Source organism: Anarhichas minor, unplaced genomic scaffold (genome assembly GCF_050575085.1).
Source record: "Anarhichas minor isolate MPS153535 unplaced genomic scaffold, ASM5057508v1 ptg000052l, whole genome shotgun sequence".
NCBI classification, from domain to species: Eukaryota; Metazoa; Chordata; class Actinopteri; order Perciformes; family Anarhichadidae; genus Anarhichas; species Anarhichas minor.
In genome coordinates this window covers 3477446-3489020 of record NW_027466498.1, presented here as the reverse complement: position 1 = coordinate 3489020, position 11575 = coordinate 3477446, and the positions used below count along the sequence as shown (strand labels likewise).

The following is an 11575-nucleotide window of genomic DNA, read 5'->3' as shown; positions in this document are numbered from 1 at the left end:
ATACTACAAAATGCTTCATAAAAGCCCGACTAAAAAGATGGGGTTTTATTTTACGTGGGATCAAACTACCGATCTTTTGATTGGAAGATGACCAGGTCTACCTCTGATCCACAACTGGAAGGTTGGAAAGCAGCGGCATGGAGTCTAATGACTATGAGTGGGTTATTACTCTCTTCAAATAGCATTTCTTTCCATGTGGAATCCTCATGGGCTTTCCCATGAATGCTGCAGGCTAATGCTAACACACACACGCAGGTATCTTTAGCATATAAGTGTGAAGCTTTTAGCCACTCCATTTGTCTCTATGCTTTAGTGGAGAAGCTCATAAGATATCTAGATTTAGAGTGTTGCTGCTGCAGCTTCCAGGATGACTCATGTCTTTGGACTGTGGGAGGAAGCCGGAGAACCCGGAGGTACAGTAAAGCTGTATTTGTGAATCAGATCATGTTAATCGCATCCCTAGAGATACAGAAGAATCTGACCTGTATACAGAGTATCTTTAGATAGTTCGACGTACAGCTCTGGCCTTTATATACAGTAATAGCTACATGAAGAGCTGCAACAATTATAAGAATACTAAGAAGTCTTTGTTTTATTCCTCGTTGTGAAAAATTCAGCTAACAATTTAAATATCCATCATTGATGAATGATAAATTGATAAAAATCGATTCAACTTTAGTTAATAGTTGGGCTGTACGGTGGTGTGGTTGCTAGCACTGTGGGCTCAGAGCACGAGGAACCCAGATTCAATCCCGGGCTCGACGGCGCTTTTGTGTAGAGTCTGTATGTTCTCCCCGTGTCAACGTGGGTTATCTCCGGGTTCTCTGTCTTACTCCCACAGTCCAAAGACATGCAGCTTCGTTTAATTGGTGAAGATGTAGATGTTGGTGTGAATGTGAGCGTGAATGGTTGTCTGTCTCTATGTGTCACTACTGTGACAGTCTTGAGACCTGTTCAGGTGAGTCCTGCCTGATGTGAATTAACAATTGTGATAGTAGTGTGTAATTTTAAGTCAAACTAATAAAACCTATTGCAAAGCTTGCACTTGTCTGTGTGTGTGTATATGTCTGTTTGTAAGTCTGTGTGTCTGCCTGTCTGTGTGAAATAAAGACCAAAAATGTACATAGAATAAGTAAATTTACAGCATTGTTATCAAATATGTAAGGGCAAATGTGTAGAATGAAACTTACAAAGAGAATAGCTGTGCTTTTGCTCTTAATATTCATATCTTGCTGCTTTTGTTTTGCACATTGGTGTAAGTTTTTCGCTGTCGTGTTTTCAAAATCTCATGATGTGTTTCTAATCGGTGGGATGCAAATCTCTGATGTCTTGATGACAGTTGGCAGGAAGTTCAAAAGTCAGTCAACAAACAAAAATATCCTTCACCATGGAGGCGGCTGTTCGTTCCCCATGTGAAACCAGAAATCAACGTTGATTTATTCGCCACGTAACTTCCATATTTTAGTAACGCCACTTCCATAATTATTTGAACCCAAACCACAATCTTTTCCAGAAATTAATAGTTTACGTTTTTGGTCAGAAATCATACGGATTGTTGTATGACGATATTTGCTTTGTGTATTTTATTTGATTCTCTCCAAGTCAAGTAGTTTTCTTTCTGTTTTCTTTTCATAAGGTTTAGTTTAATGGGGTTTCTGTCCCAGAACCTGCTGGCTGAGGACATCTGTCCAGAGTCTCTGTGGGTGAGGGCTTTGTTGTGGAGCATGTCAGGGTCACTTTCTTTTAGCTGGCTGTACATTTCAAAGCTCTCTTTTGAATTTGGATAACTAGAGGGTATCGTCCTAACTGTGCTCTGCAGAACTGTGGACAGGATCAAGGAGCCCTGCTTTAGTTGGAGAGAGGAGCACCAGATCATCTGACTTCAGTGTGTGTGTGCTGCTGCCAGGAGCTGTACACTGTTCTAATGCCCTCTCAAGGTCATTGATGTCCACACTGCAGAGGGTTGGACTCAAGCTGCATCCCTGTCTACCCTCCAGCTTTGGGCTGTTGACATTTTTTATTCGTGTACATTGACTTTATGTACACGAATAAAGGTTTTTCATCCACAACACCACAACAGCAGATACTATACAGTCAAATAAAATAGAAGCCTTTTTTTAAATCAACAAATAAGGAGAATAATTTGCTATTGTTGTGTTTATTTGGTTGTCAGTTTGTGTGCTGAGGATGAAAATGTAGTCTGTTGTACAATAGTTTGGTAAGAAGTCATTTGTGATTTGCAGGACACAGTAAGGACGTGTAAGACCTGTGGTTGAGGATCAGACAGAGGATTTTACAGAGGTTGCTGATCCCACTGTAGTTATTGGGGTCAAATTTGTCTCCACGTTTGTGGACTGATGGTATCAGTCCTCGGTTCCACATATTGGGGAAGGTCCCGTAGCTAAACATCAGGTTAAAGAGATTCAGAATAGTCAAGTTGAATATGAGGTCTGTGACTCTTATCATTTCATTTAGGATGTTGTCGACATCACAGGCCTTCTTGGTTTCCAGTGAGTTTATTTTGTCCTTAAGTTCTTCTTAGTTCGTTTCTACGCTGCTTTCCTTCCATATGTAGCATTTTTAATAGTATGTGGTTTAGTTGGCTTTAGTGTTCATGATTGGATGTTGGTCCGTTCAGGTGGACTGTGGTTGTCCTGTGGTCTGGCTGTTGAAAGACATCAGGCTGAGGTCAGTGATAATCGAATCTACTGTCCTGTTATGCAGAGATGATCCCGCTCTCAGCCTATCTGAGACTATGTTCAATTTAATTCAATTCAATTTATTTTTGTATAGCCCAAAATCACAAATCACAAATTTGCCTCAGAGGGCTTTACAATCTGTACACATATGACATCCTCTGTCCCAGGACCCTCACATCAGAACAGGAAAAACTCCCCAAAAACCCTTTAACAGGGAGAAAAGAGGGAGAGACCTTAGGGAGAGCAACAGAGGAGGGATCCCTCTATCAGGATGGACAGAAGTGTGATAGATGTCATGTGTACAGAATGAACAACATAACAGAGTTACAACACATTCAATGCATGTGACAGAACCACGGCAGGAGGCAAGACCAGGGTCCAGGTATAACCAGGATCCACACCGGCCGAGTGAATGACAGAGCTGTAAGGTGGTGTAGGTAGAGGTGTGGCCCAAGTTTGTTTGTTGCTTTGTTGTAGTTGTGTCTGGGGGGGGGGTCTCCCTCTGTGCTGAGAGTCGGGTTCTTGTCCTGTCCTGACATTGAGGTCCATGCAGACTACAATGTGGTCTCTGTGTGCATCTGTCTCGATATTCTGATACACATGCACTCACATGAGGATAAACTGCAGGATATGTTGTCACACACACATACACACACACACACACACACACACACACACACGGACAATGCTTCATTGTTTTTGGCCTGTGGGACATTAGAATGTTCAAGGTTAGCTGTAATGAATTCAGAGTTGTCCTGTGCTGTGTTCTCTCTGGCTCAGTGTTCATTCGTCTCTGCCTCCCTCTGGCCCGCTGACTGCACTACAATTACCAGCTTTGCACCATGCTACATCACCGCTTCTAGCCTAAGCTCCTGCTTACAAGCCTGCTCTCCAATTAGAGTGTGGAATTAACTACAAATGCCACAGGAGTGCTAGACATAAAACACACTGGAGAGCAGGGAGCAACCATCTGCATGGCTGTCCAATGAACTGCCTCTCAGCACAGAGCACAAACACTGCTGCAGCAAAACCACTGAAGGCTGAGCAAATATGGTGAGTATGTAACAGTCATGTCATTCATATACACAAACACTGACTGTCTCTGTTTGACTTTGTCTTCATTACAAACAAGCACACTGCATTTCAAATGCAGATCAATCAATATCACTCTGTATTTCAGATGATATTAACATTATTGATAAGTATCCCAGAACACCAACAGCTCAACAGCTGTTTCTACAAGTAATGTCATGTGGAAGTGACATTGGTTATAATGTAATGAATAAACCCAATGACACACAGTAAAGCTGTGAGATGAAGCATGCCTGTATTATGAACACGAAGCTAATTATATTTTTGAGAAATTCTCTCAAAAATAGTCATTTGGGATTTCTGTACTGTTATTTATTGGTCAATATATGCGGAGACAGCATAAATCTGTGATCTATAAAAAATAAACTGTATCATCCAGTTGTAAAATCCATCTCGTCAGGTTTCAACTTATGCGTTTGTGTCTGGACCAATCAGTGTGAGGATCTGGCAGCTAGGGGCGTGGCTTAGGTGTGTGTGATGAGACAGAGGCAACTGTTTGTTCTAAACGACAATGTCTCCTAAAGAGGTTAGCATAGATGCTACAATAGCATCAGTTCTATAAGAACTGGAGAGTATTTCTTCATTAAAAAGAAGAGAAAGAACAACACTGAAGGCTTTTCTCCATATACAAGATTGTATTGCTCTTCTCCCGACTGGCTTCAGAAAGAGTGATTGACAGATGGTTCATCCAATCACCTGCCAAGTATTTGTTGAAAGTGCTTTTTCCAAACTGTTTCTCATATGTCTGGTTAGCTGTATCAGTTCAACTGACAGTATGTTAACATTTGTATTCAATTCAAACATTAACATTCCTCATCTATTCACTATAAGTACTATCTGAGACAGGCAGTACCATGTTTTATTAGCCTCTCCAGTCTCTATCCTATTACAGCTGCTGCAGCAGAGACCAGCAGTCTCCTGTTCATCTCCTAGCTGGAACTCAGTTCCTAATTGTTACTTTATCGAACAATCTCAATGGATATAGTGTTACAGTAGTGTACTTGAGCAGAGCAACCTTCTGGTACTGTCTACAAAGTGAACAAGATGCCCTTTAGTGTGACCGGCCCCCAGCACAGGGTTCATTCAAGAACTCAGAGTTTGAGTGACCTCAAAGGCAAATGGGAATATTAGAATTTAGTGCTTCAGAACATGTTGTAAAATCTGTCATCATATTGTGGTTTCTATACAGACATAGTTCATGAGCACAGGTTTATCTGAATGCTTCAGACACTGACTAAGGCTTTCAGGTGGTGTAACCACCACAGACTATTTTCCTGTGGAACTGTGCTATCGGTCGATACTAACTTAGAGTTGAGGCTCAACTCATGCAAACTGGTATTACCCAGGTAAATAGCTCTATACCTATGGGATCCATGTACAAAGTGGATTGGTTGTTGATTGAATGATGACATTCAATTATTTTAGTTTTTAACTCAGACTTTCTTCTTCACCTAAAGCTGTTCTGGGACAAGACTCTAAACCAGTGATGTTGCCATAGAATTCCTGAGATGTGTATGCTGCAGACCTGCAATAGTTGAAGTGAGCAAACTTTGCATTAGAGATGACCAGCTCAAGACATATCACTTCAAAGGTAGCTTTGAAGCAGAAGTCCATCAAAATGACACATTGAGACCAATAAAGGAGACGAGCTCAGCCTCCTAACCCCTTATTCCTGCTGCAGTAAGGTGTGAGGCTCCGGAGCCTGACTGGCCTGACGGCGGCTGGGTATCTGGGGAAGTGCATTTCAACAAGCCAGGCAAAGTGAGTCTCAGGCTTAATTGGGAATTAGGAGAAGATTCATTAAAAAGCAGTGATTAACATTTGCTCGAATCCAAGGGAGAGGAGGCCCCTTGTAATTCATTAGGCAGGCACTCACTGTCTTTTATTGCTGCCTGCTGCATGCCGACTAAAGCATCCAATGTATCGCTGTGTGTGTGTGTGTGTGTGTGTGTGTGTGTGTGTGTGTGTGAGAGAGAAAGAGAGAGAGCCTTCAGAATGCATAGACTACTAGAATTGTTTCTGTAATCAGCCTTTAATAATGTCCAAATGAGTACCAGCCAAGCACATCCACTAAAAGTGTTTCTTCTGCTTCACTATTGAGGCGACTGTGGCTAAGTGGAGAGCAGGGTCGTCCTTCACTCAAAGGATCGGCAGTTCGATCCCCGGCTCCGCTGGTCGCATGTCGACGTGTCCTTGGGCAAGACACAGGCAAAATTGCCCATAGTTGTGCCTACGGAGTGTGTGTGAATGTTAGTTAGTCCTGATAGTAGGCAAATCGTGTGAAAGTGCTTCGATTGCTTGCAATAACTAGAAAAGCGCTATACAAGTACAGTCCAATTACTATTCCTCCACAGCTTTTAATGTACATGACTGTGATGTAGTGATGAAGCCAACAGTAAATGTTTACAAATGTCACTCTATCTGTATATATGTTACAAAGGACAGATTATCAGGGTGAGGAGGACCCTGCCTAAACTACCACTCCTTAACTGGTGGTCTATAAGTGAAGAAAAAACAGTTGATGAAATCAAATTGAATATGCAGGTCTTAAAGATAAATACATTTTAAACTTTCTTCCACGCCAACATTCAAACATTCAAGAGACACTGCAGACTTTTTTTTTTTGAGATTGTACAGGTCAATGCATATGCACACCACTTACACCGAACAGACCAGGCTACATTTTTATCATGCTTTCATTGGTTACCTTTGAATGTACATTGGTAGCACATTTTTAAGCAGGACATCTCAAGACGATTTTGTTGTAATACTAATGGAAACAAGTTCCAGGATTAACAAAATTCTAGCCTCAGTCAGTCAGGGCTCTGAGCCTATAGGTGAATCTTTTCTCTAGGACATTTATTGGCCAAATATATTGATTACATCACTTATACTACTGTTTCTTCTCTCACATTCAGGTGCTATATTGTTGATATTTGAGATTTCCACCCATGTGCCTTGGTGTTCAGCCCTAGCTGACCCAACAGTGTGGACCCTGGGCCCTTCAGTTGACCCAGATGACCATCCATCTTTGCTTTCACCTTTTAATAACCTTAGCGATTCAGCAGACTTGTAAGATAACTGTCCTTCACCACAGGAATTGTTTTTCATCACAATACTCTGCTGACCAGGTCAAACTAAGCCTTTTCTTCTGAACATTTCAATCTCACCGCACTGTTTCCTTGTCAGCAATAAAACAATCCCCAGTAGAGACAGGAAATGAAGAGTGACTGGGTAAGTGAAAGAGCACAAAGAAAGTGGCAGATCTGAATAAGAGTGAGACAGCATGTTGAGGTTGGACTTGGTCTGAAATCAGCGTATTCAACTTCAGAGATTACTGCATCAGTCCACAGAACTTGAGTCTAAGAGACTGAAAAGCATACAAACACGCAATACAATAACACTGCCTTCTACCACACCAAGGAGAGTCTTAGTCGTGACCAACATGACTGAGAGTCTCCTTGGTGTGGTAGAAGGCCTTGTGAAGTGTAGTTTATACTTGATGTAGTGAAGCCGGTGTGAGAAAATTACCTAATTAGGGCAAAGTGATCGAGGCACTTGGTGGTGGACTGCTGAATTTTTTTAACTAGACGCACGCTCTTCACATGTGACTGTCACAAATAGTTCACTGATAAAAGCACTATTAAAATGTCTGTGGATATTACAAAGATTTTACAATTTGTTTTTAGATGCTTGAGTTTAGAAACAGGAGGTCTTCAAAATTTACATTTGAATAAATATTTTGCAACCAAACGAAATTGTTTACAAGATATTCAACCTTTGTTTCATTGTTCAAGTTCTTTACAGGACTTGAACAAAGGCAATAAAGTAGCCCATGAATATGCGATATGAGTTTACACTTCCTCCTCGGCATTGAGGAGGTTGGTTTATGGTGTTTTGCTGGTTACACTAGTTACAGAGTCACTTGCTGAGAGCTGGTGTTGCAGTTTCTCAGAGTACAGTCGTTTAACGTCTCTTACCGCCTTGCTAAACCTGTATTTTGCCTCTTTATACATGTCCCTCTCCCCACTCCTAAATGCCTGATCCTTGTGCAGCCTTAGCTGTCTGAGTTCTGCTGTAAACCAGGGTTTGTCGTTGTTATAACTCACCCTGGTGCTTGTTGGAACACAGCTGTCCTCACAGAAGCTGATGTATGATGTCACAGCCTCTGTGTACTCATCCAGACTGTTGGTAGCAGTCCTGAAAACATCCCAATCTGTACAGTCTAAGCACGCCCGAAGATCCTCCATAGCTTCACTGGTCCACTGCTTGAATTTCCTCACCACAGGTTTACAGAGCTTTAATTGCTGCCTGTATGCAGGAATCACATGGACCATGACCTGGTAAGAGAGTCCCAGTGCAGCACAAGGGACGGCGTGATAGGCCCCCGCTATTCCATAGCAATCTGGCCTGTAATTGTAGACATATCTGATCTCGCTTCAGATATATTATGGTTTGGGCTCTACTGTACACATGAAGTGTCAACCATAGAAATAGAATAGGAGAGAACTGTTTGCCATGGTCATTTAACTGGGTCAAAAAGGGTTGATATGGAGACAGAAGTCAGCTGGCCGTAAAGTGAGTTGCTGAGCCGGCAGCCGAAGCAGAGATGAATCAACATCCCTTTTTTATCATTCAGTATAGATGACCAAATGTACACAATATGATAATCGTCAATTTCAATATGGTAGTGTACCGTTACAACCCTAACAAGGAAGTGAACCACTCTGATGATCCTGCTATGTCGAAGTGAATGGGAATGTCCATTGGACTCCTATTCCAACTCTATGTCCTCAACAGTCATGCTATACTTCTTTTTGTGTATTGTGGACTGAAAAGTCATTCAGGACAAATATGCAGGCTGTAGAGGGATTGCTTCAGCCTGTTTCACTTTCTCCCTACCACAGTCAGCTTTTTATTTATGCTACCTCATTCATCATTCAGGAAAGGCCAGAGGAGAGGGGCAGTGGAGGAGATAGAGAGGAAAAGAAAGAAAGGAGAAAGACAGCAGCTCCAGCATTAAACTTCAACAAACTGCAGGTCCTTCATCAGAGGTCAGAAGGTCCGACATGTCAGATTGTGAGAAGACTATTAGTGAGAAAAGAGCAGCAGGGAGCCCTTTATCAGACTCTTATTAAACTGGCCGGTCTAAGGGCTATAATGAGTCCTCGGCTAGTCCTTAAACCACAAGCAGGGATTAGCACCTGAGACCCTACAGGTAAAACCCTCATTAGTCCACTATCCTTACAGCGATTAAGTGTTGGGAAAAGGGGCAGTCTCTATCAGTATGAGGGAGAGGAACACAGCAGGTGAGTGAAGTTAAAGGTGGGTACATGAAATACACCTCCTTCTCTTGGTGCTCTGCAAAAATGGAGAGTGCAAATAACGAAGAAAGAACAATAAAAGTCAGCCAACTCAACAAAGGGACGGAGGAAAAGGGCACACCAGGTAACGAAAGGCATGATCTACCATAATGGCCCTGTGATGGTTTAAAGAAGCTTCTGCAGATGGGTCCAAATGTGAGGTGGCGGTAGCTCTGTTCATGAGAACTTGGCTAGAATATTTTTTGACCTCCATCTCTACTTTCTGAAGGGAAATGCCCTCATTGGTTTATATGATTTATATATTTATATATATTTATATTTATAGATTTTATATTATATTGGTTTCATGTTAATTATCTGTTGCCACGATTATTTGCGGTGTAGTTTGTGTGTGTGTGTGTGTGTGTGGGGGGGGGGGGGGGGGGTCAGTTGAATGACAGAAGAACATGAAAGAGTAATGCCGAGATGAACGCGTAATATGTTCTAACACAGGTATGAACATGTTGTAACACAGGGATGAATACGTTAATGTGCTGTAACAGAGGGATGAATACGTTAATGTGTTGTAACACAGGGATGAATACGTTAATGTGCTGTAACACAGGGATGAACACATAAATATGTTGTAACACAGGGATAAAGGGATACAAAGGAAACAAAATGAATGTTTTGGGTGTTTAGGTTAGTTTTTAAATTATTGATTGTTCAATGTAAAGCTAAGATCATTTTCCATTGCTGGTCTGAAATAATATGTGTTGTAATTGCTGTGTTAAGAAAACAGACAAATTTAGGGCATCGCTCCGATCTGGGTTTGTCACTTTCTAGTAGAATGTACTTCTTGCGAAATTTAAAGAGGTGAGACACAAGCAGAGAATGTGACTAACACTCTCAACTCAACTCAACGCTTTGTCCATGTTGACCTGTTGTTTTGATGCATTCGTTATAATATACATTTACACAACAATAAATGCATCAGTAGAATATGTCATTCTACAGTGCTGCTCTCACTTTCTATTTCCAACAGAAATATTTTCCTCATTCGTTAATAGATTCCAATGGCTTCTACTTTTCAGTTTTTCTTCATGGCTGTAAAGCTATCATCAACAATTCCTGCACCGGCGTTCACATTAAAAACTGTCCAGGAGCTCAAAGCAGGTTTTCAATTTGAAACAGGATCATTATTTCTGTGTGAGATGTTATCACCAATATGAGTGGTGGTCAAACTGAAAAAACATTGTAAGGAACCAGAATTATTCTTTAACACTGCGGAGGTGCGTATCAGTGCTAACTATCTGCAGCACTGATATGCACCACCCTCACGTCTGTCTAATCAGCTGCCCTCTGGAGCTTGTTTTCACCATTCTCAATGGAGTTGTCCCACAACATGAATAAACCTGAGGACTAGGTGGTAGGGCACACCCATGTTGCATTCACAGTATGAGTGACAAAGCAACAGACTAAATGACGGTGACACGTAGCTACAAACTGACGCCCAACAGTTGCTGCGTGAAACTCTAATAATCATTGTTGGCAAGCTGGCCTTATTTTTTTTTTTTAGTGCTCTGATGATGTGAAGTGTCAACAAATCATATGTTTTTGTCCATTCTTTCAGGTCCCCTTGTCTGTCCCATCTCAAAAAAATTCAATAAAAATGTATTCTTGCAGTTCCCAGTGCTTTTTAATGACATAACTATGTCAATGAGTGCTTGAGCAACAATTCAACGGCAACTCAGCGACAATGTAGCTGGCAATGCCTGGCTGTTTCTTAGAGATGGCAGAGCTACAGAGAACATTTAAGGGGGATGTAGAAGAGAAATGAGCATTTGTCCTGCATTTGATCCCTCTGTTTTAGAGCACAGATACAACTGGCTGGGCGCATTGATTATTCAGAGTGCAGAAAGTACAAGTGTTTTAGAATTTCCATTAGTGGAATTACAGAACCTCATCTAGAAATATTAAGTAAAACTGGTTTAATTTTCTGTTTTGATTCTGAGGCTTCCTTGCAGAAACCAATACCTGGCTCCTTTCCAGCTGAAGTGACAGTCAGCTTTAAATGATGATGGTAAAGCACACCTGTCCATATGTAGGGTCCTGGGCAGGGACTGGGACCTGTATATCCAACAAATATCCAACAAATCCATCGCAAGACCAACCCAAAGCTGGCTCAAAGTTTGCTGCAACACAACACAACTTCATCTGGCAAGATGTAGCATGGACAATGAAATATAAATATGTGCAAGTCCACATGCCTTTTACTGTAGATCACTTTGTTTAGTGACCACAGCCCATTCTACTGTTTTCCCTGCAGTACAAGATAGATACAATAGTTTGATTACTGTTTGCTAACTAGTAGTTTTGAAACTAATTTATGTGTTATTCAAAACTGAATTCCACGTCTCACTGACACCTTAAAGAACACAGACTGCCAGCATTATCGTCATCTACTGGCATACCTGAAGC

The 11575-nt window shown here is 41.4% G+C and overlaps 1 protein-coding gene across 2 annotated transcripts in view; it reads right to left on the bottom strand.

Annotated features, from left to right (window-relative positions):
• LOC142931500 (protocadherin Fat 3-like) overlaps positions 1-11575 on the bottom strand; it is a 122032-nt gene that overhangs the window by 95939 nt on the left and 14518 nt on the right. The gene's annotated exons all lie outside the window — the stretch shown is intronic.